General features: G+C 39.0%; 1 pseudogene; it reads left to right on the plus strand.

Annotated features, from left to right (window-relative positions):
* Positions 1–25,763, plus strand: part of LOC138709937 (fatty acid synthase-like) — a 64,134-nt pseudogene that overhangs the window by 23,267 nt on the left and 15,104 nt on the right.

A 25,763-nucleotide genomic window follows, 5' to 3' on the forward strand; every position in this document is an offset into this window, starting at 1 on the left:
TCTAGTGGCTAGAGCGCTGGACTTATAATCCTGTGGATCCGGGTTCGATCCCCCCCGTACCCCTGATTTATAACTTGTATTGGGCTAGCCCGTGGAGCAGGTAACACAGGGGTTTTGTCCAGTAGTTCTGGTTCCCCTGTGGCATTCCAACAAATCTCCATCATCCTCTTCTCATCTCACCAGCCTCCTATGGCGCAGCCTGGGCAATGACTCTGTCGGTAAATTGGTCTACACAACTGACTTCATATGAGTGAATGACAAACAGTCAACCAGCCATGACTTGCAGGTTGTTCGAGCTAGGACTGCAGCCACAGCTAGCGAAATTGTACCCTCCAGTCCAGTACCCCGTGAGCAGTGGCACCCCCATGATATCCCCTCTGATCCGCTGGGAGCACTCACAGGATTGGTACGTCATGTCATACAAGGCGCAGGTGAGTGTCACAACATGTCTGCTGCTGAATGAATAGGCACCCCACAAGAAAAGTATTGATACGTTTTTCAAGACGAACATTTACTATTATTAGGGTAGTTTTCTTAAAGATTTAGAGCATCTTCTTTCTCTTGTTTTTGCACTTATATAGTGCGGAAAGAAAACAAATTTATTTTCATGTATGAGAGGTAAATGTAAAATGACATGTTGTTCCTTCGTGGACAATTTTCTGTATTAAATTGTACCGTAAAACTAATGTAATAATTTATTCCAGACTACATTGAGGTATGGCGAGAAATCTTGGGACATTGACCTGTATGATGACATGACAGAGTTCTTGTCTGGACACGTCATCGATGGCAGGGTCCTGTTCCCCGCCATGGGCTACATTGTGAGTGCAACACGGTCCTGTTGAAACTCTTCTAGCGCATACATTACTGAGATATACCAGTAATTCTATATGCAATTCACTTAATTAAGGCAACCTCGAGTTTTTGTAGAACTACCCATTAATTTCAATGAAACATTTTTTATCCAGTTCGAATGATTTACATTGTTGTTGATTGTCCAGTCATTATTACATTCATACATGAAGATTAACGTTATTTTTCATTATTTTAAAATTCTAGTAAGATTTGATTTTTGTGTTTATATTTCATGTTATTTTTAGTCGCGTCTTGCTGTTCTTAAAACAATTACCATGATTCTAAATCATGCACCAGCTGATACAATACACCAATGAAAAGACAGGTTACATTGGTATTTGGCTAGTCGACTGTTTACTTCTGCTCCTTACATCCATATACAGGGTGATTCAGTGACTATGTTACAAACTTTTAGGGATGATAGAGGAGACAATTATGAACAACTTTCATATAGGAACCTATGTCCGGAAACGTTTCATTTGGTACCTACTAAAAAGGAAAGATGTGTTAGTCAATGTAACAGCTAGATTCGAACTGAAGACCATCCTTTTGAAGTTTGGTTGCAGACGACTTGTTCCTGTGAACATTGGCGGTTTCTCATAAACATAGTATAAGTTAGTTCTCATCGTAAATTATATTTTGATTGATTAAACCTTGAAACTTGCTGATATGCATTTCATTTATGGAAGAGCAAAAGGAAATGAGAGGAAATTTGCAAGATTTCATCGGTCAAAATATCATTTACTATGCCAACTAACTTATATCATGTTTTTGAGAAATCACCAACATTTGCAGGAACAGGTCGTCTGTAACCAAATTTCGAAAGGATGGCCCTGAGTTCCATTCTAGCTGGCTACACTGACTAACATATCTACGCTTGTAACTACGAAACAGAACGTTTCCGGACATAGGTTCCTATATGAAAGTTGTTCATATCGATGACTTCTATCATCTCTCAAATTTTGTAATATAGTCACTGTAGGTTAGAGGCACTGATTGAGAATGAACGTAAACAGCAATATGTTACAAGAACTCTCCTAGTACCTCACACAGTTATTCAGAGAGCTATACAGTGGTATAGGAGGAAGAGGTCTATACATATCGTGACTCAGCTATGTAGTTCCATGCAGATATTCTGCGTCATCATACGATGAAAGAGTAATGGAACGGAGAAAAATTCTCTCCGGCACCGGGATTTGAACCCGGGTTTTCAGCTCTACGTGCTGATGCTTTATCCACTAAGCCACACTGGATTCCACCCCGGCATCGGAAGAATCGTCTCAGTTTTTAGTTCCAACTCTTGGGTTCCCTCTGGTGGCCGCCCTCTGCACTACGTCATAGATATCTATGAACCTAGGACCGAAGTCCACACATGTGCTGAGATGCACTCGTAATGAGTGACTAGTTGGCCGGGATCCGAGTGATTTACGCATATCATATATATTATTATAATATACTCGAAGTACATATGATATTTCCCGGCGCCAGAGAGAATTTTTCTCCGTTCCATTACTCTTTCATCGTATGATGACGCAGAATATCTGCATGGAAATATCATATTACTTCGGTACATTGAAATAATATATGATATGCGTAAATCACTTCGTGATTTAAGACGGCGCTTATTCCGTTGGATCCCGGCCAACTAGTCACTCATTACGAGTGCACCTCAGCACATGTGTGGACTTCGGTCCTAGGTTCATAGATATCCATGATGTAGTGCAGAGGGCGGCCACCAGAGGGAACCCAAGAGTTGGAACTAAAAACTGAGACGATTCTTCCGACGCTGGGGTGGAATCCGGTGTGGCGTAGTGGATAAAGCGTCAGCATGTAGAGCTGAAAACCCGGGTTCAAATCCCGGCGCCGGAGAGAATTTTTCTCCATTCCATTACTCTTTCATCATATCAGCTATGTAGGCTAGGCTTAAGACTATGGGGAAGTCCTTCTAGAGTGCCCTGAGAGTGTACTATGCCTCCTCAGGCTGATGTCATATGTGCACCAGTCATAATACTACATCACACCGTGCCATCTTTGGTAGATACTATTGAAATGATGATGATAAATAGTGAAATAAGAATGATCACGGGAAATGGGTGAGCCCTGAGAACACTCTCCAGAGCATAGTCTTCACACACCACAAGTATGATTTTCTGCAGCCATTGTAAGCCACCACTCTGCAAGCTGAGATACAAAGGCATACTACATACATACATACATCATATATATAATATATGTTATTTGTTTCATACTTTTCTTACATGCCGCTCTCTCCTATTCATTTTGTATCGTGTTGTCCATTCTCTGATTCGCGATCTTTGTGTGCAGGAGCTGGTGTGGATGACTATCAAAATGCTGCTGGGCATGGTGCACACTGAGATGTGCATCTGCTTCGAGAACGTGTGCTTCCAGAGGGCCACCACCATCCCCAAAGACGGTAGGGCAGAGTGTGACTGTTTTCATCATCGTCGTTAAACTATACTCTACTATACTAGTCCTCTTAAGGGGAGGGCACAGCTTGGGGCTGCCCTCGCTACCCCCAAACTCCTCTATAACCTGTAGAATCTCTTTATCTTCCCACATAGGCATCGCCGCTGTTCCTTATCCACAGTCCCACTGGATATCATATTTATTTATTACTTATTATTATTATTTATTTATTTATTTATTCTGGTGTAGTTAAGGCCATCAGGCCTTCTCTTCCACAACACCAGGAATACAAATACAATAATAGAAATAAACAGAAAAAAAAATACACTATACAAAGTAAAGCTACACAAGAAATAGAGAGAGAGAGAGAGAGAGAAACACTATAAACAAAGTAAAGCCGCACAAAAATATATACAGTTTGCAGTCACACAAACTTTAAATGAGCCCAGAGGAGAGTCCACTATACATAGCACTACCACTAGCAACTAATGACCACTTACCACGGAGTTCAAGATCAGTGGCGGCCTGCAGCCGACTCTGCATTGATTGTTGCAAGCCCGAAATGGGGGAAAGAAAAAGAAATGAAAATGATGTTAATGAAAGAAGGGAAGTGTAAATGGAGTGGAGAGTGGTGGTGATATGATAGAGGGAAACGGGAGTATTCCGAGAAAAAACCCTCTGCATTGTCTCCTTTGTCCACTACAGATTCCATCACAATCTGGCTGGGAATCGAATCCAAGCCACCTGAATGTAAGAACCGACCAGTGCGTTAGCACTTGTCACGAACGCTCCGTCATCGTCATCATCACTCTTCACAACAGCTTATGAAGGGATTAAGGTGCGGTCACACATCGCTACTTTTGCAGCGCTGCAGTACAAAAAACTGTACAACTCTCGTACTGCGACGTGTGAACAACGGTGCAACCCGAAAAGTAGCGGCTGCCGAACCTGCTGCCCGCTACTTTTCCATGCTGCGCGCAACTTAAAAGTAGCGACGTGTGAACAGGGTTCTCACGGTAGCAGCCGCAGCAATTTTGATATCGGTTTTGTTGAAACTTTTGCTGCGGTTGCGACCAGTGTTACCACCCAAATGTGCCAATGATACTTTTTATTGTTTGGATATATTTTAATGTTAGATGTGATGAAAATAAATTATTTGTAACAGTTATTAAATACACAACACAGTCTGAGCATAATTGCTGACGATATAATTCATTTTTTTAATTTTCCGTAGCGTAGTTCCAAACAGGAGGGTTGTCAACATTGATTACGTGAATATGCTGTTGGTTATCATTTAAGTATATAGGCGTTTTTAAAAGCTTTATAGTAAAAATAATGTCAATTTCTGAAAAGCTTTCGCATGAGTTTCTTAATAATGTGAACATAACCACAAATTGTATATTGAGAAGTCAACACAGAGATGGAAACCTGCAGCATGACTGCGGCTGCAAAAGTAGTGCCTTGCGTGTGAACAGACTCGCAACCTCCAGTTGCAACTTTTGCAGCACTCGGGTTGCGCAGCACGAAAAGTAGCGTGCAGTGCGCTACTTTTGGCTTACGTGTGAACACGACACGCAACTTTTGCAGCTGCAGTACAAAAGTTGCGCAGCAAAAGTAGCGACGTGTGACCGTACCTTTAGTTCGCTGCAACCTTCTTCATCTTCTTCCCATATACGGGTGTAGACAGTTGCTGAAGCAAAGCATTTTAGGTACGAAGGCCCATTGTCCATGAGACCAAAATTATATTTCTTGTAAACATTAATGAAGTAGTTGATCTGTTCCGACTACGTTTTGCAGAAAACATGCCATACAGTTTGTACACGGAATTCGTACACTGAGTTCAGAATCACTTTGATTGTAAACTTTGACGCAGGGGCTGTTGAACTGGTGGTGATGGTGCAGAAGGTCAGCGGCAACTTCGAAGTGGTGGAAGGCAAGACAGCTGTGGTGACTGGCTCCTTCTACTTGAGTGACAACATCTCTGAAGACATGGTGGAGCTGGAGCCCCCGGCACCGGCCTGCTGTGACGACGAGCTGCAGCTGACGTCACGAGACATTTACAAGGAGCTGAGGCTGCGGGGCTACCACTACAAAGGCGTCTTCCGCAGCATCGTGTCCGCAGACTGCTCAGGTGAGATGAGGCTTTGAACATCCGTGAATATGTCGTTGTTGTTTTCTAATGCCAGGCGTTTGACAATAAAGTCATTTGACTCTTGCACTCCAATATTTTTCAAAGATATTATCAGGGTCAGCCACTGAAGCACAGATTTTGAGGTGTTCCGAATCCATTTCTTGGTTTGAGTTGCACAATGGGCAGTTAGGGGACTGATATATTCCAATTCTATGCAGGTGTTTGGCCAAACAGTCATGGCCTGTTGCCAATCTAAATGCAGCTACAGACGATTTTCGTGGTAAATCGGGAATTAACTGTGGATTATGATGCAGAGAGTTCCATTTTTTCCCTTGAGATTGTGTTATCAAATTTTGTTTGTTGAAGTCTAAGTATGATCTAAATGAGGGGTTGGAAAGCAATGGTGGATTGTTAATATTTAGGTGAGGGGTTTGGACTTTTTCCATTGCTGGTTGTCACAATCAAAAAATTAAGACACAACGTTTCGAAGGTGGTTCTCCCTTCGTCTTCAGGTGGAAGGTATCATAACACTTATTCATTTTTTCAGTTCCCCACCCCTCCTTTTGTGTGTCTTTCATCAATTGTTAGCCATTTCACGCCCATCTTCTTTATCCCGTTTGGTTTTAGTGACAACATACTGCAAATGACTTCGGGTCTTTCTTAATTATAATCTCCACCGAAGCCAGGAATCGACGATCAGTCATACAGAATAGCTGTACATAACGATCCCAACAATAGGTTTTTTCTCTTCTCTCCTTCCTTCCACCTGAAGATGAAGGGAGAACCACCCTTCGAAACGTTGTATCTTAATTTTTTGATTGTGACAACCAGCAATGGAAAAAGTCCAAACACCTCACCTAAACATTAAGTCTAAGTATGTAGATTTAATAAATCTCTTCACAGAGTAATACGTAGATTTAGTAACAGGTCTGTAAGTAGCAGTGCTGCCCTTCTTTGCTAAAGCATCCGCATTCTCGTTTCCCAGGATTCCACAATGGGATGGTATCCATTGGAATACAATTCTTTTATTGAGTGCTATTAATTGAGAGAGCATTTTAGTTATTTCTGCTGTTTGAGATGAAGGTGTGTGTTTAGAGACTATTGAGAGAATAGCTGCTTTGGAGTCTGACAATATAACTGCATTCCTAAATTTATTGATGTGGCATAGAAGATTCCTGACACTTTCGCTTATTGCAATGATTTCTCCATCAAAACTTGTTGTTCCATACCCAAGAGATCTATAAAGTGAGAAGAGACAGCACGTAACACCTGCACCGGTACCTTGTTCTCCGGAGATCAAGGATCCGTCAGTGTATAAATGAAGCCAGTTTTGTGGAGGGTACCTAATATTAATATGAATATCCTCACCCACAAACGGTACCCATCTATCCAGCTATCTTTTTCTCTGTCTGTCTGTTGATCTGTAAGTCTGTCTGTCTGCCTGCTCGCCTATCTATCTGTCCTATGCTATCCTAACCAATATAATCTATACAATCTAAAGTAACCTTATCTCTCTCTGTCTGACTGTCTACTCAAATCTACCCACCTATCTGCCTGCCTGTCCATCTCGTCAGCCACCTGTGCACTCGGTTATCCTTTTGCCCTTTTCACCCGTTAATTCAGAGTGGGTTGGCCAACACAGAGATACGGAGGAGAAGAAGGGGGCAACAACGGTTACTCATTTTTTATCCACTTATGCTTTCTTCTATCCACGCATGGACCTAACCATCCACCAATCCATCTACTCACAGTTTTTGCTGTTCACCCATCCATCCATCAAACTACCCACTCAGTCTATCCATGCACACGTCCTTCCGTCCACCTTCCCATGCATCTTTCATCTTCATCATGATTATCATCATCATCATCATCATCATCATCATCATGGATGTGCTGGAAATAATTTAACAAAAGAATCGCAAAAAAAAGAAAGAAGAAAAGAGTGAGATTTAATTGCCAGCACAGAGATACGGAGCAGGGGAAGGGGAACACAATGGTTACTTTACAACAACAACATCAATAATAATAATAATAATAATAATACTTACTTACTTACTTACTGGCTTTTCAGGAACCTGGAGATTCATTGCCGCCCTCACATAAGGCCGCCATTGGTCCCTATCCTGAGCAAGATTAATCCATTCTCTATCATCCTATCCCACCTCCCTCAAATCCATTTTAATATTATCCTCCCATCAAGTCTCGACCTCCCTAAAGGTCTTTTTCCCTCCGGCCTCCCAACTAACACTCTATATGCATTTCTGGATTCGCCCATACGTGCTACATGCCCTGCCCATCTCAAACGTCTGGATTTAATGTTCCTAATTATGTCAGGTGAAGAATACAATGCTTGCAGTTCTGTGTTGTGTAACTTTCTCCATTCTCCTGTAACTTCATCCCTCTTAGCCCCAAATATTTTCCTAAGCACCTTATTCTCAAACACCCCTAATCTCTGTTCCCCTCTCAAAGTGAGAGTTCAAGTTTCACAATCATACACAATAATAATAATAATAATAATAATAATAATAATAATAATAATAATACTTTACTTTGAACAGCTTTCCACTTTCAGTTGACGCCCTTGATTCCTCTCTTCCATTTATCTCTATCATCCCAGGAACCATCTTCAAGTCATCTGGCTCGCATGCCCTCAACAAGTCCTCTTCTCCACATAAACCATGGGCGTCCTTTCTTCCTTCTTCCTGGAGGAGACCAATTTAATATATTTTTGAGCCATCGTATTTTGGACATTCCTAAACCATCAAAGCTTTCGACATTCCAGATTATCAGCCACGTTTTCTTGGATGTTAAGTTTCTCCATAATGGAGTCGTTTCGTACTTTCTGAAGGAGGGGCCAGCGCAGACCACCCATTTCCATTGCTGTTAGTGCCCAAGCTATTCTCCACAGTTAGGTTAAGTATTTTTTTCATTTCTTGTCTGATGTTACTGCTCCATAGTACTCCACTGAGTTGTTTAGTAGTGATGCGGGCTTGAATTACACAACTTAACCTCTTTCTCACTGTCCCTGATTGGTGAAGAATGGATCCCAGATATTTGAAATTATCTACTGCCTTGGCTGTGCCTTCCAAGAAATTCAGACCCCTACCCTCGCTACCAATGACTAGATATTCTGTCTTCTTGAAATTTATATTTAATCCCCTGAGATATAACAATCAATTTACTTCTCATCATGAATTTCACGTCAACCTGATCTTGTGCGATAATCGCTTGGCCGTCTGCAAAGAGTATTGACTGAATAGCACTATTTTCTATCCGAATTCCCATATACCTACAAGAGACATTAGCAAGTAAATCTTAAATAAATATGGCGACATTCCACATCCTTGTCTCAGCCCTTTAGATGTCCTCAACTCGGAAGATATAGCTTCCCCCCATTTGATACAAGTAGTACTAGTAGTACTGGTAGTGGTAGTGGCAATTTACCTCTGGAATAAGCTCCAAATTGCCATTTCATTCACCAATGGGTTCAGCTCAGCTGTGGGACGCACTCGAGTGTCAGTAGTGAGGCGATGATAGGATAGCACAAACTGGACCAGCTCCCATTCTTTCATAGGTTTGCCGATAATTTTAATAGTCATTAAACTGAACAAATGGGAGACTGTAAGCTTATTTCTCTCACCAGTGACAATGTCATTCATTACACTAAAGTCCATTTCAGCTTCCGTGCTGCTTATGGTGATAGAAATTGCTATTCTCTTTATGCTATAGCTAATAGCAAAGGGCATTGTTCTTTCATATTAAGTTATCCTTCAAGAATACTCGGAATTCGTAATAAATTATAGGTCTCCAACAAGCAGTGGAAAAGCTACTAAATCCCTGTATTTTCAATCGATTGCTTAAGCAGGATGTAGACTAGGAGATAGTTAAGTTACACAGAAAAATACTTTTATTTTATTGATTTTTTCTCGTGAGATGTTTTAATAAAGAGCTCGGAACAAATAAGAAAACGCTTGCATGAGCCCTTGTAATCCCCCTCCAACACACCCTGAACATCATCATCATCATCATCATCATCATCATCATCATCATCATCATTTCTGATTGGTGTTGGTTTTCTATTCTACAGGACGAGTAGGAAAGATTCGCTGGAATAACAACTGGGTGGCGTTCATGGACAACCTCTTGCAGATGCAGCTGCTACACAAGGACACCCGCACCCTGGCGGTGCCAACCTTCATCAAGAAGATTTCCATCGACGGCAAGAAGCACTCAGCTATGATCAGGACCATGATTGACCAGAACAACGACGAGGAGAAGGACATATGTGAGAAGAATCAGTTACCTCATTCAAAACCCTGTGTACTTTGTCCATTGCAAGAATAGAGAAACCCAACTATACTTCGAAAGTTATCAGTATAAAATTTTCTCACCCGGATGTAGAACAGTGATCATTTTAGGACATCATTATAAGTGTGAGGCTGCTGTTTCTTCTGTTATTAATTTCACCATGACCCCTGTGTTTGCAGCCGAAGATAGTAGAGGTTTCATATCTGACCCAACACTTGAAATGGCAAAGATTTGAAAAGTACTAGTCTAATGTCCAGGATCTTGGATGATCTCCATTCTCCTTCTTGCTTCCCAGTACAATTTTGACAAAGATTCATGCCGAAAGTTTTCAGATGCAGAGAATTTTGTCAGATGGTCTCCATTCATAATAACTGAATTTTTTTCTTCTATAGATTTTGATTACACAACTTTTAACACTGTATCACTTCGGAATATGTATGATAAGAACTTTCTTGTGTTAAATATTATTAACGTACCTTGTTAACATGTTTCGACCTATTTTCGGTCATCTTCGGAACTGGTCGTTGTTGGTCTTGGCGCCTCTTGTTTCCTGTGTGGGTGCGTTCGTAGTGTAGAGTCAATGAGTGTGTGTGTTTTGAAATTGAGCTGTGTGTTGAGAATTTCGTTGGGGTATGTTTTCGTGTGTCTGTATATTTCATATTGTTCTAGTGTGTTGAGTTTCTAGCTTTTTGGTTGGATGTGCAGTATTTCCATGTCTGTGTTGTTGTCTCTGTGGGTGTGGTTGGCATTTGTGATGTGTTCTGCATATGTGGAGTTGTTTTGTAATTTTGTTATGGCTGTGATGTGTTTTTTGTAACGTGTTTGGAACGATGTGCCTGTCTGTCCTATGTAGAAGTTGTTGCAGGTGTTACATTTGAGTTTGTATACGCCTGTGTGGTTGTATTTGTTTGTTTGTGTGTTGAGATGTTTTTGTAGAGTGTTATTTGTTCTGTATGCGATGTTGTAGTTTAATTTCTTGAATGAGGTTGCAATTTTATGTGTGTTTTTGTTTTCGTATGTTAGTGTGATGTATTTTTTGTGTTCTTGTGTTTGTGTTGTATTCTTCTGTTTTTTGTGGTTTTGTTTTGTCTTACGTATTATGTTCTCTATTATGTTGGGGTTGTATCCATTTTCTTCTTCTGTCTGTGGAGAATGAAATCCGAAAAATGACTACTACCTGTCTCACCCTTAAACTACCTACAAAATTATTGACTATAGAACAGATTTATTACAAAATATAAAGGAATCAGAAAGTACACCAGCAATTAAAAATATCAGGCATCCTATTATAAGAAATGATTATCTTTCCAAAAACTTTTGTCATTCTGTGAAGTCCAAGACGTATTTATCATTTGAATTCCATGCAGTCACACCTGAATTGCCGCATCACTCTTATGAAATGAAGGAATGGGCTTTGCAGTCTATCATTTGCCAGTTATATTCAGTCACGTCCGTACCGGTACTGGTACATTCTTTCTTAACTCCTTGTCATGCTGTGTACCAAAACAATATTCTTGTGCCTGCATGGAGTAAGCTCAGGACTTTATGGAAAGTTCAACCATTTGTCACACATCAAGATAATTAATTTTAATACCAAGTGATCTCAGTAAAGCAGCCCAATTCTGCAAAGCACAGGTAGTTCATAGTATTAAATGAGTGTAGAGGACAAAGTAACTTTGCAAGTTCAGTTAGTCTATTACTACACAGCACATTGCCCTCAGCAGAATATTTCGTGAGTAACTTTGTTGTTTGTGTGGTAATATTTCTGCACGTCCATGTCATTGCAGTGCTCCCCGTGCACTTCTACGAACAGCTGAACGTGGTCAAGTCGGGGGGCGTGGAGGTGCGTGGTCTGAGGGCCAGTCCCATCAACATGCGTAGGCCGCAGGGCGAGCCCGTGCTGGAGACCCACGGCTTCGTGGAATACTCGGAGCCCCCGGGGCTCGAACTGTTGGCCTGTGTGCGTGTGTGCGTGCACCTGGTGCTGGAGAACCAGAGCGGCAGCAGCGGCAGCAGGGTGAAGGTGGTGGAGCTGCTGGGGCAGGGCACAGAGCCGCTAGCGGGCCACGTGGTGGACATTCTGGGGGATCTGCCCCTCGTACAGGCCAGTACTACCACGTGACACGTCAGGAGCACCACTTTCAACATGCAACATTGCTGCTACTTTCATTAGCGCCACCACCACTACTACTATAAATACCACCAACGTGAACCACCACTACTAACACTTCTACCACCATCACGATTTTCGTTATTAACTTTAATCATTACTATCAACGTCTACAAATTCACCACCATCACCATTCGTGTAACTGCAAGTCTTAAGGATACACTGAGGTGAAATTTGAATTTTCTCAACTGTTTCAGCTAGATCTTTGAAAATTCGTACACATATCATGCTGCATGTAAATAGCGTCTCCAGAAAATTTCATCTCATTTGATACAGAACAACAGTTTATGAATTATTCAATTAATATTTTTGTAAATTTAAATTGTATTTTGAAAAATCACTATTCCCTCTACAAATTCCAAAATTTTGCCTCACACACTTTTCAGACTCCCTGAAACATAACTTGCTACTTACTATTTTCAGATTATTCTGCAAGAGCTAAGAAACAAAATATATACATTTTTTTTGCAGTCAAATATAAAAACCGGTAAAAATTGTGATGTATAGCAAAACAAAATATATGTTGTTGTTGTTTTCTAATGCCAGGCATTTGACAATAAAGTCATTTGACCTCTTGCACTCCAATATTTTTCAAAAATATTATCATGTGAAAATGGCAAGTTGTAACCGATTTAAGTGAACACCATATTTTAACGTTTTGGTGGCTACTTCATTCACACACAACCCCCAGGACCACACCTGCTGTTGGTCGATGGGTCCATTGGACCTAGCTGGGAGATCTTGTTGATCACCAGCTTTCCCTCCTTAAGCCACTGGAGGACGATTTTAGTGCCATAGCAGGTCAGCACGAGGAACAGAAAAGTAGAAAGAGGAGGAAGGAAAGGGAAATGAACCCCTAGGCCTCGAATGCTATATTTTCCCGAAAAATCTTGAAGTGTAAGGGAAATACTGGTGGCAAGTTTTCTTAAGCACAATTTTAAGAAGACGTACAAAAAATCATGCATATAATACAAAATTTGGAGAAGGAGTAGCATTTTGAGTAAAGTCATGTGTAAGAAATATGAAAATGAAGGAATTGAGTGTACATTGCCACCATTTGAGAACGTAATGTGAGCTCTCTTGTATCACTTTATAACATGAAAGATTTAAACACTGAACAACTGTGAATCACTGATCATCAAAATTGAACATAAGCCCTAGAAGTGTGAATTAGTGCCGACCAAGTAATATTGCCATACCTGGAGGATTTTCGTAGAATTTGTTTTCTCGAATTAATAGACATGAATTACATTGGCATATTCTGTTAAATTCACTCTTGCAGTAACGTTATTTATAAAATCCTCAGTAAACTGAAAAAAAAAAATCGTCTTTTTTTACCAAAATGCAATCTCCAAGTTCGGTTAAAAGTGTGCAACCTTCTCACGCTTTTTGTCGTACTACTCTCTTAAAGAAATTCATTACTCTGCAGTGTTGCCACATTATTCACACTACTTTTACGAAAAACTGAAGTTAGTGGTGGCAACTTTTTCACGTGATAACATGGCCTGTCATTGGGATAATGGATAATAAGTTACCAGGTATTTAGTTCTTGATCAGTATTGCCTTAAATGTTTTTAAAGCAGATTTATCTCACGATTTAAAAATTTCCAACAGGCTGATGTAACAGTTATGGCCAGTGCAGACAATCCTTCGGTGGCCGATCTGGAGTCTTCTCAAATCAAGGTGGAATATCGCAAGATGGAAAGAGAAGAGGACTGCAGACTCATCATTGCTGCCAACATTCTGTCGGACACTAAACTGCTGGACACAGCAGTGAAAGCACTGGCTGATGGGGCGTTCATCTTGACACGAGAGACTGATGCAGACAAGAGTGTTAAAGCAGACCTTGACGTCGTCTTCGAGAAGACCTTGGAGAACCACAAGTTGCTGCTGTTGAGGAAGGCAGGTGCAGTTACAAACTACTTTAAAGTTATTGGTTTGGAATGCAGTTTGTATGATCTGTTATGAAGAAGAACCAAAACACATACTGGGAACAAGTAGCCACACCGAACATACTATTGTGTTATTCAAGCAATAATAACCAACAATGAGGAAATTACAGGTATGTTTCTTAATTGACTATTATCTGTAGGTAGAGTAGAACCCCGATTTTAGGTGACCTCCAATTAAGGTTCTTCTTCATTTAATGTTAAATTTTGACAGTCCCAATAATTATTACATATGAGTAGTGCAACAGTTCAAAGGCACTGGAGATTGGTTGATCTGCATCATTTTCCCTCTGGCTTCCCAATACAATGCTGATGGGCTGCTGCTGGTCAGGTCCTTGCATTCTCCAAGTTGGCTGCACGCAGATTAGGTAGACAGTTTATCTTGCACAGATGATCGTTACCACTTTGCAACCTCAATAGAACCACTGCAGTCTTTCTTGGCATGCTGAAGAGGTCGACTCTGTTCCTAATGTTCTGGCATGCTTTGTCTTTTAACAATTCTTCCACAACAAGTCTTTGCTGAGCTACGCCTTGGTGTTTGATTTTTTTCATTTGCTTGTGCATCTCCAGATGTCCTGCTGGTTTCCTTTTCATCATGGCACCTTTCTTAGCCAATTGATCAGGATATTCATTACCCATAATTCTCACGTGGGCAGGTATTCATTCCAACATGACTTCTCTGTTGTTTATTTTTATTAGATTTCTTATTTCTTGAATGTTCTTTATTGTTTTGTTGCTGTAATTTACAATGGAAGACCTCCCTGGAATAAAGGTGTAACCAACATAACTGTAACTCATGTTTCAGGAAAAAGGAAAATAATTTCATTAAGCCTATATTTGCTATCATAGCCTAACATAATTACTTCTTCACCTAACATAATTAGTAACATTATATTCAAACATTTGAGATGATCAGGGCATGTAGTACACATGGGCAAATATAGAAATGAATTTAGAGTGTTAAGATTAGTTGGGAGGCCGGAGGGAAAAACACCTTTGGGGAGGCCGAGACGTAGATGAGAGGATAATATTGAAATAAATTTGAGAGAGATGAGATAAAATGCTAGGGACTGAATTAGTCTTGCTCAGGATAGGGACTGATGGCGGGTTTATGTGAGTGTGCTAATGAACCTCCGGGTTCCTTAAGTAAGTATTACTTACTTACTGACTTTTAAGGAACCCGGACGTTCATTGCCGCCCTCACATAAGCCCGCCATCAGTCCCTATCCTGAGCAAGACTAATCCAGTCCCTATCATCATATCCCACCTCCCTCAAATAGATTTTAATATTATCCTCCCATCTATGTCTCGACCTCCCCAAAGGTCTTTTTCCCTCCGGCCTCCCAACTAACACTCTATAGTCATTTCTGGATTCGCCCATACGTGCTACATGCCCTGCCCATCTCAAACGTCTGGATTTAATGTTCCTAATTATGTCAGGTGAAGAATACAATGCATGCAGTTCTGCGTTGCGTAACTTTCTCCATTCTCCTGTAACTTCATCCCTCTTAGCCCCAAATATTTTCCTAAGCACCTTATTCTCAAACACCCTTATTCTCTGTTCCTCTCTCAAAGTGAGAGTCCAAGTTTCACAACCATACAGAACAACCGGTAATATAACTGTTTTATAAATTCTAACTTTCAGATTTTTTGACAGCAGACTGGATGATAAAAGCTTCTCAACCGAATAATAACAGGCATTTCCCATATTTATTCTGTGTTTAATTTCCTCCCGAGTATCATTTATATTTGTTACTGTTGCTCCAAGATATTTGAATTTTTCCACCTCTTCAAAGGATAAATTTCCTGTTCGTACAATATTATCGTCACGAAACATAATCATATAGTTTGTCTTTTCGGTAAGTAAGTATTATTATTATTATTATTATTATTATTATTGCCATTACTGCTGCTACTGCCACTGCCACTACATAATATCTTCCCCCTTTCTGATGGCTTTTCTGTGTGATTGAATTGCAGCTTCTATAACTAAGTACAGCACTTCTATTCTTATATCAGACTTATTGAACGCAACTTCTTCTCCTTCAGCTTCCTCCATAAGAGCGTGGACATTTACTGAATCATTTAGGCAGGAATGACCCATTTTGCGCCCCACAGACTATATGGATATCAACCCAGTATACAATTCTGCTGAGTTTCATTTCTGGAGACAACATGGCTCTCCTGAGGTATCGATGCCAGATGTGGCTTAAACCTGGATAATCCAGCAAAGTGTGACGTGATGACTCAACATCCATCCCACATTTCCTACAGGCTGGGTCCTCTGTGAGGTCAAATATAATGTAGATGCTTAGTCGGATGTCTAACTTTAGGGGTTATAGTGAGATTCAGGAAGCAGAGGCTTATGTTCACAGTGTGCTGTTGAATGACAGTTGACGGAAGAAAACTGTGCACAGTCGGAACATGCTAAACCAGCTAAAGGAACTGAATTGTTGCAAAATACTGTACGTGAAAGTACTTTCTTTCACGGGAGTGCAGAACTCCATACCAAGCCCAGCCCTCACGATGTGGTTGTTGTCACAGAGGCGGGTTGTGAGTGACAGAGCCGTGATCAGCATCAGCTCGGACGACTACAGCTGGCTGCCACAGCTGCAGACCACGCTGTCCAGCTCGTCGGACAGTCAGATCGTGCTGGTGTCGCAGGGCGACCCCCTGAGTGGCATCCTGGGTCTGGTCAACTGCGTCAGCAAGGAGCCGGGCTGCGACCATGTCAGGTACTAACAGGACAGTCTGTGTGGGGCGATTACAATCCCAACATTATCATTACACGAAGTGTGAAGGAAGAAAATGTGTTGTGACACCATAAACAAATTGATTTTGTGAAATACACGTTTTGAGCATCCCTTTTATCGAAAAAGTGGTTTTTGTACATGTGTATGTATTTATGTACCATGTTTCCAACTTAAAACTTTTTCAGACTAAGAAGTTAGAGCTTTAAAATTTCTGTCTGAATTGCATTACAATTTTTTTGCACGATCATGTTTTTGTTGACACACTGACTGGTCACCAGAAGAACAGATTGTTGCAGCTCACAACAGAACTTTCCATAACTCTTCAATACTTATGTTCAGAATCATTGCTTTTAATCATCTTAGCTGCTAGGATGTATTAGAACACCAACTTTTACTAATCTTTTTAGCAGAATAATATTTCCTTGAATGTATAATAGTTACATTGACTAAAAGGCCAGACCATCAACAAACTCTATACTTAGGGTTACTTAGTTACCTCTATGTTTCTGTGTCCTTTCGGTTTGTAATTTAATGCTCTTTTCGGTAATCTCTCAGCTGGCATTCGATGTTTGTGGTCTAGCCATTTTTGTCTGTAGTTGTCTACTCTTTCAGTTAAACTAGATACCCGAGCATATTGGTGTGGTCTTAGTACAACTTTGTCATTGTCTCTTTTCTTACTTTATTTTTCAGTGTTCTTATTTTATTATTTATTTATTTAAATTTTTATTGTTGTATGTAGTTGTGTTATTTATTACTTATTGAAATGTATACTGCCTCTTTATCTCCACATAATTTTTATGTATACTGTACTGTCAAATGTATTTTAAATAATTTCAAGGGAAAAATTGTTCCAGAGCTGGGTATCGATCCTGGGACCTCTGGTTGAACGTACCAGTGCTCTGCCAACTGAGCTACCCGGGAACCTCACCCGACACCGTCCCAACTTTTCCCTTTATATCCACACAACTCGCGTGGGCTGACGAAACGCCAGAGACCCACATCGAGTGCACATGTGTGACTTGGAATTGTGGTTTTGTGTTAATGTACACAGTGACGTATATATTATGCAAATCTAGTCTTTCAGGTAAAGCTCCCTATAAAGCAGATTTGAATAATTTCAAGGGAAAAATTGTTCCGGGGCCGGGTATCGATCCTGGGACCTCTGGTTGAACGTACCAGTGCTCTGCCAACTGAGCTACCCGGGAACTCCCCCGACGCCGTCCCAACTTTTCCCTTTATATCCACACAACTCGCATGCGCTGACGAAACGCCAGAGACCCACATCGAGTGCACACAATCTCTGTGTGACTTGCTTTACAATATGTATCCCACTGTGCTGTTTTTTTATTATTAATTTTTTTTTGTGTGTACATTTTATTCAATTGTCGGTTTCTGGTTTAATTATGTGAATCCTACTTAATTGTAATCTAATACTAATATGTATACTAATCTGTGTATTTTTATTTTTACTGTGTACATTTTTTATTGAATTATCGGCTTCTGTTTTTATGTGATTCGTATTTGATTCTAACAACATTAATATGTATTCCACTATGTTTATTTTTATTTTATGAGGTAAATTTTTATGGGTGCTATTCATAGACATTTCTCAGCACGCGCTACGAGCATACTAAGCTAGCCCCAGCTATCCACTGGTTACTTGTACAGAATTCAAATCATATCCTATCGCTAACACTGGTTTATGAATACGAAAAACGCTGATCATCCACCGGAAACCCGCGCTAAAAATGTCTATTAATACGGCCCTATGTAACTACCTCTTTTGATCTCATTATGTACCTTAATTGTATCAGTATGTAATTACTTAATTCCGATCCAGTTGTATGTTCAACTATGTAAGCAAGTTGTAATCCTGGTTGAGTGTAAGAGAAAGCCTTACGGCCTTAACTCTGCCAGGTTGAATAAAACCATTATTATTATTATTATTATTATTATTATTATTATTATTATTATTATTATTATTATTATTATTATTATAAAATATTAAAACATATCAGGAAGTAGCTACATCTCACTTGACGATATGTATCAGAGGAAAGGAACTGGTCACCTTATCCTGTTATCTCCTGGCTAGTTGCCTCATGGGTGTTGTCTTACTGGTGTCACTTGTGAGATTCAAACCTGTCTTCACACAGTTGACTATACACAACATGAATAAAGACGAAACATAATCTGTATATATAAATCCTTGCCCCAAAAAGGAAACTGTCTTAGGTTATTATAAGTCTTTATGGCAGAACTCTTCTTTCCAAGAAAATATTTAGAAGACAGAACTTAAAGATAATAATTTATCACAGTAGAATTGAAAGAACCTCTGAAGAAAAACAAAAAATGGTAAAACACCAGGAGAAGATGGTGTCAATTCTTAATGATATAGATATGCACGAGATTTCTTTCATGGACGATTGTTACCAGACGTTTTTTCAACAATAAACGTACATATCAATCTACGATTTTACCTGAAGAATGGAAAAGCAGTGTAATCATCCCCATATACAAAGAAAAAAGATAAACAAAAACGTAGAAAATTATAGAGGCTTCAGTCTCCTTATATTAATAGTATACATTATAAAATATTCATTAAGATTTTAAATGAAATAATTAAAAACTCAACCAACAGTTTCCTGTTAGAGTGTCGGAATTAATTTAAGAAGGTAGATCCTGCATTTAACCATTGTTCAGTATCAAAACTACGAGAATTTTAGAAAAACTACGAGAATTTAATTTGGAGACCCATTTTGTATTTCTTGATTATGTGAAAACTTTGAACAAAGTTAAAAGAGACTCTTCATTTCTAAAGATGTGGTAAATTTGTTTTATATGTATAGATGTATGGACTTTTTATTTGATACAAATCAAGCTTTCAGGTATAACTCCCTGTAAAGTTGATTCGAATAATTTTGAGGGAAAATTGTTCCGGGGCCGGGTATCGAACTCCGGACCTTTGGTTAAACGTACCAACGTTATACCAACTGAGCTATCCGGGAACTCTAACCGACACCGATCCAACTTTTCCCTCTATATCCACAGACCTCAAAATGGGCTGACAACTGTCAAGCAACCAACACTGAGTGCACACTAACTCTGTGTGACTTAAATTGTGGTTTTCTGTTAACGAACAGTGACGTGTATTATGCAAATCAAGATTTCAGGTATATTTTATATATTACAGCAAAAGAATATACCAAATTTACTACTACAACACAATAAAAAATACACTACCAACAAAATCAGGTCATCTACCAGTAACGAAAGTAATGAATTTGAAAGAGTCGAATGATATTGGGTAACGAAATTATGCATATTATTCCTTCACTTGCTTACTCTTGGTTCTGGGATCCAATAATAAACATAATAGTAATTAATAACAAATATTTAGAGCAGGTATCAAATTTAAGTACCGGTACGTACCTTGGATGGGATATATCACATGAAAATGAAAAACACCTACTGATACACAAGAAAAGTACAAAGTTCACACAGGTTTCAGGATTATTGAATAATGCTCTGGAACCTTATTTAGTACACAAATGCTCTTGAGTCAGAATATGTACTGCTTAGTCGCTCCTACACTTCTATATGGCAGTGAAATTTTGGACTCTGTAGCAAAAGGACAAACAAAGATTAAGAAAGTTGAAATGAAATTTTTCAGAAGAACAGCGTGAAATACCATTTTGGATCTAAAAAGAAATTGAATCTAGAGGAATTGAAGGTTGAATCTATTGAGAACAAAATTTATCATAAAATAACTAAATTAATGCGAAATGTATGTAACATTTTGTATGATTTACTATTTGTTCATTTTCTTATTTTATAAAAATTTGTGTGTGTGGCAGGCATGGAGGTGTTCCTGAAGGGTGCTAGCTTCCACGGGGTCATGCTGGACAATATCTTCACTGCGCCCATAGACATGAGGCGAAGTTTGTACAACTTGATGTGTGAGGGTTTGAAGTCAGGAGCCGTGCAGCCTCTCACAAGAATTGTATTCCCTGCGAAAGAGGTGGAGCAAGCCTTCAGGTGTGTACGGCTAGTCTCAGTATTTGGGTCTTTGCGTCTTGAGCCTGAATGAATAACAATAATACGATTACAGTAGTTAAACAAGAATACAACCATTTATAACAAATGACAATAGGAACAGAGTCATAACACGGCCTTAGTCTGTCTGTTAGTCAAAATCGTGTCCCCTGCAATCTAAAATTATTCAAGGAGGAAGTTTTGGAATGAACACATGATATTTGCAAGGTCACAGTCATTAAATGTTCAGTAATGTTGTACTCTTACAGGGTTTCACCAGAATTTTTGTTTCCAATAAAATATTCTGTATCATTTTTATATGCTAAGAAAGCTTTGGCTGCTGAGTTTGCAATATAATACCACTATAGTACATTTATGTGCCCTTTTAATATATGTGTAATAATATAATAATATGACATAAGTTTTCGTCCATGATGCATGGCACGTATATCACACTCCTTCTTCTTGAAAGAGCTTCAAAAAGTGTAGCGTCTGTAATCAGAACAGCACGATTCTGTATGGAGAAGTGAGAGTGAAGACAATGACCGTGATGACGAAAACAGCCCAGAATGAAGTTAATTTATTATAACAAGCCACGTAGTAACATTCAAGATAAAAGTAGTTAATTTACTGACACATGCTATTAATATTACAGGATATCGTGTAAACGGTTGCTTAAGCAAGACAAGTGACATGTAATTTGTTGTCGATATATTTGTGAAAATTTTATTTTTGTATTGCCTCCCCTCCCCTTTTCAAAAGTGGGGTGCGCAGCTTATATGAGGGGTATTCGAGAAAATGCGGTACCTAATTAATGTTCCTAAATAGTTAAACTCATTTTCTGTATTAGTAAATTTTAATGCTGTTATTCATATTTAAATTTCGAATAAGCACAAAATATATTGTTTTGTTACTTTTTCTTTTTCTCTATATGACAGACAAAATATAATTTCCGGCTGCAAAAGGGTATCTGTCGGGTACAGGGGGGAGAGCCATTAATCCTTCCCGTTGAAGGCTTTAAGGAACCAACCTGGACAAATACCCAATGGCCCATCCCTACCTTCCCGTGATGCAGCTGTTAGTAAGCATCATTTTACAAGGGAGGGGCTACTCATCAATTAGCACTGGTCAGCTTGATGAGTTAATGACTGAATTTGGTATAATTTTCCTCTATTCAATACCTAACACCCTCTTTACCCTTTCCTATCCAGTCCTCTGACTGAACTCTTACTTTCTTCGACCCCGACGGCATTAGAGCATTCGAGGCCTAGGGGTTCATTTCCCTTTCCTTCCTCCTCTTTCTACTTTTCTGTTCCTAGTGCTGACCTGCTATGGCACTAAAATCGTCCTCCAGTGGCTCAAGGAGGGAAAGCTGGTGATCAACAAGATCTCCCAGCTAGGTCCAATGGACCTGTCGACCAACAGCAGGTGTGGTCCTGGGGGTTGTGTGTGAATGAAGTAGCCACCAAAACGTTAAAATATGGTGTTCACTTAAATCGGCTACAACTTGCCATTTTCAAATATTGGAGTGCAAGAGGTCAAATGACTTTATTGTCAAACACTGGCATTAGAAAACAACAACAAATATAATTTCCCGTGCTTATCCGAAGAAGAAAGGCTTTAGTGTTTAATTTTGTGGATATTTGACTGGTCCAGTCCATGTTACTGTGTTCCAGGTTCATGACAAACGGCAAACACATAGGCAAGATGTTGGTGCAGATCCGACCTGAAGAAGAGGAGAAGGCTGTTATTCCAAGCACAATTCTTATGCAAGCTCAGCCGAGATTCATCTGCAAACCAGAGTGCACCTATGTAATTGCAGGTATCCAGCATTGAGCTGTTCGACAGCTATTTACGATATGACTGCTTTTGAGATTATCGATTTGAATGATTCTTTTTAAATTATTCAAATCTGTCGTGGAACCACAGTTGGCTTCTCTGTTGTAAAAGGGGAGTAAGGGAGCCAGTGCTAAGCATTGAGATTCTGTGTTTTAGAAATATAATTATTCATCATTATCATCATCATCTTGACAAGTATTATTAGGCCAAGTGTATCTCTTTTGAGGTCTGCCATTGGATCTTTTTCCCATCAGTCGATAATTTAAAATTGTCTTTGGAAATCTGTTGTTACTCATTCTGTTGACGTGATTTTTCCAGTTTTCTTGATACAGTCAAATGTTGTTTGAACGAATTTCTATGGACCTTGTTGTTATTTTCGTTATACTGGAAAATGTCGTTTTAACGAATTTCTAGGGATTCTGTTATAATTTTCGTTATAATGAAAGTTCGTTATAATATTGATCAATGCTACTTTTTACACAACTGTCATAACTGTATGTTTTATTGATTAAAGTTCACGTTAACACTTTGTTTGTTAAAAAACATCAAATTACTTAGTCACATATTGAAAAGTATTAAAATTTTTTAAAAAGGTGTATGTCTTCGACAGACGGCGCGTTTCGACGTGATGTCACGTCTTCCTCATTGTCTCCTGAACTACTAGTGATCTTGAATTCTGCGATGTGCATTTGTCGATTGTAGGGGTGGGGGTATGTTGCTCTTATGGTGGGGGCTGGTTGTTTGTGTGTTATGACGTATCATGACGTCGAATAATGTGTGTGTATTAAGTATATGTTGTGGGTATATTATTGTATGTTTATATATTTCGTATTGTTCTAAGATGTTTAACTGTGAACTTTTCGGTGTGATGTGTAAAATTTCCATATCTGTTTCTATATTATTGTAGTCATGATTATTGTTGATAATGTGGTCTGCATAATTTGATGTGATGTAGGGTTTGGTTATAGCTTTAATGTGTTCATTATATCTTGCGTGAAAGGATCGTCCTGTCTGTCCTATGTAAAAATGTGGGCAATTATTGCATTTTAGTTTGTGAACTCCAGTTGAATTATATTTATTTGAATGTTTAATGTTGTTGTTGTTGTTTTCTAATGCCAGGCGTTTGACAATAAATTCATTTGACCTCTTGCACTGCAATATTTTTCAAAGATATTATCATGGTCAGCCACTGAAGCACAGATTTTGAGGTGTTCCGAATCCATTTCTTGGTTTGAGTTGCACAATGGGCAGTTAGGGGACTGATATATTCCAATTCTATGCAGGTGTTTGGCCAAACAATCATGGCCTGTTGCCAATCTAAATGCAGCTACAGACGATTTTCGTGGTAAATCGGGAATGAACTGTGGATTTTGATGCAGAGAGTTTAATGTTTAATGTGATTATTTAGGTATTTCTGTGTTGTGTTATTTGTTTTGTATGCTATCTTGTATTTTAGTTTTCTGAATGAAGTTGCAATTTTGTGGGTATTGGTATTGTGATATGTTAATGTTATGTATTTATTCTCACGTGGTGTTTGTGTTGGTTTGTTCTGTTTTTGTTTTGCCTTTTTTATTAGTGTGTCTATTATGTTAGGGTTGTATCCATTGTCTTGTGCTATATATTTTATTGTGTTTAATTCTTCAGTGTGGTTGTCATTGTTCATTGGTATATTAATTAATCTGTGTGTCATTGTACGGAAAGCTGCATGTTTATGTTGTATGGGATGGTTTGATGAATTGTGTATATGTGTTGTGGTTGTAGTGGGTTTCCTGTATATTTTGAATTCGTGTCTGTTATTTGTTTTGGTTATGGTGATGTCTAAGAAGTTTATAGCTTGGTTATGTTCTGTTTCTTTTGTATACTTTAATTTGGGTGTATTTTGTTGAGTTGTTGATGTAGGTTTTCTATTTGTCTTTTGTTTCCATTATATAGGACTATTATGTCATCTACATATCGATGCCAGTACATTATTTTCTCTGCGTTTGTTTTACTATAAGGAAACGTCTGTAATTTCTTTCTGATTTGACAATTGATTCTTCTAGATAATTTATGATGTAGCACATATAGGCTAATCCAGAAATCCATGTAGAGTGTTAGTTGGGAGACTGGAGGCAAAAAGACTTTGGAGAGGCCAAGACGTAGATGGGAGTATAATATTAAAATGGATTTGAGGGAGGTGGGATATGATTGAAGAGACTGGATTAATTTTGCTCAGAATAGGGACCGATGTGAGAGCAGCAAGTACGTAAGTAAGTAAGATAATTTACAATAACACTTGCACTTTTTTGTCCAGTCAAAAATAGTCATAAATCATTAGCAACATTTATAGCTTCGGCAAGAAACCTTTTTTTTTTTTTTTTTTTCACTATCATTATCACTAACATGTTAGGAGAAAATCCACTAACGATTAGGGAAAACACGGAAATTTTACTTGAAGCAAGTAAAGCGATCGGTTTGGAAGTAAATCCCGAAAAGACAAAGTATATGATTATGTCTCGTGACCAGAATATTGTACGAAATGGAAATATAAAAATTGGAGATTTATCCTTCGAAGAGGTGGAAAAATTCAAATATCTTGGAGCAACAGTAACAAACATAAATGACACTCGGGAGGAAATTAAACGCAGATTAAATATGGGAAATGCCTGTTATTATTCGGTTGAGAAGCTTTTATCATCCAGTCTGCTGTCCAAAAATCTGAAAGTTAGAATTTATAAAACAGTTATATTACCGGTTGTTCTGTATGGTTGTGAAACTTGGACTCTCACTCTGAGAGAGGAACATAGGTTAAGGGTTTTTGAGAATAAGGTGCTTAGGAAAATATTTGGAGCTAAGCGGGATGAAGTTACAGGAGAATGGAGAAAGTTACACAACGCAGAACTGCACGCATTGTATTCTTCACCTGACATAATTAGGAACATTAAATCCAGACATTTGAGATGGGCAGGGCATGTAGCACGTATGGGCGAATCCAGAAATGCATATAGAGTGTTAGTTGGTAGACCGGAGGGAAAAAGACCTTTAGGGAGGCCGAGACGTAGATGGGAGGATAATATTAAAATGTATTTGAGGGAGGTGGGATATGATGATAGAGACTGGATTAATCTTGCACAGGATAGGGACCGATGGCGGGCTTATGTGAGGGTGGCAATGAACCTTCGGGTTCCTTAAAAGCCATTTGTAAGTAAGTAAGTAATCATTATCACTACGTACAGATTCTTATCACTTCCACCCACACCACCTTCTTCTTGCATTACATTACAGACAATGCCCTCTCCTGTAATCTCCTTTTCAAT

This window comes from Periplaneta americana, chromosome 12, assembly GCF_040183065.1.
Source record: "Periplaneta americana isolate PAMFEO1 chromosome 12, P.americana_PAMFEO1_priV1, whole genome shotgun sequence".
Classification (NCBI taxonomy): Eukaryota; Metazoa; Arthropoda; class Insecta; order Blattodea; family Blattidae; genus Periplaneta; species Periplaneta americana.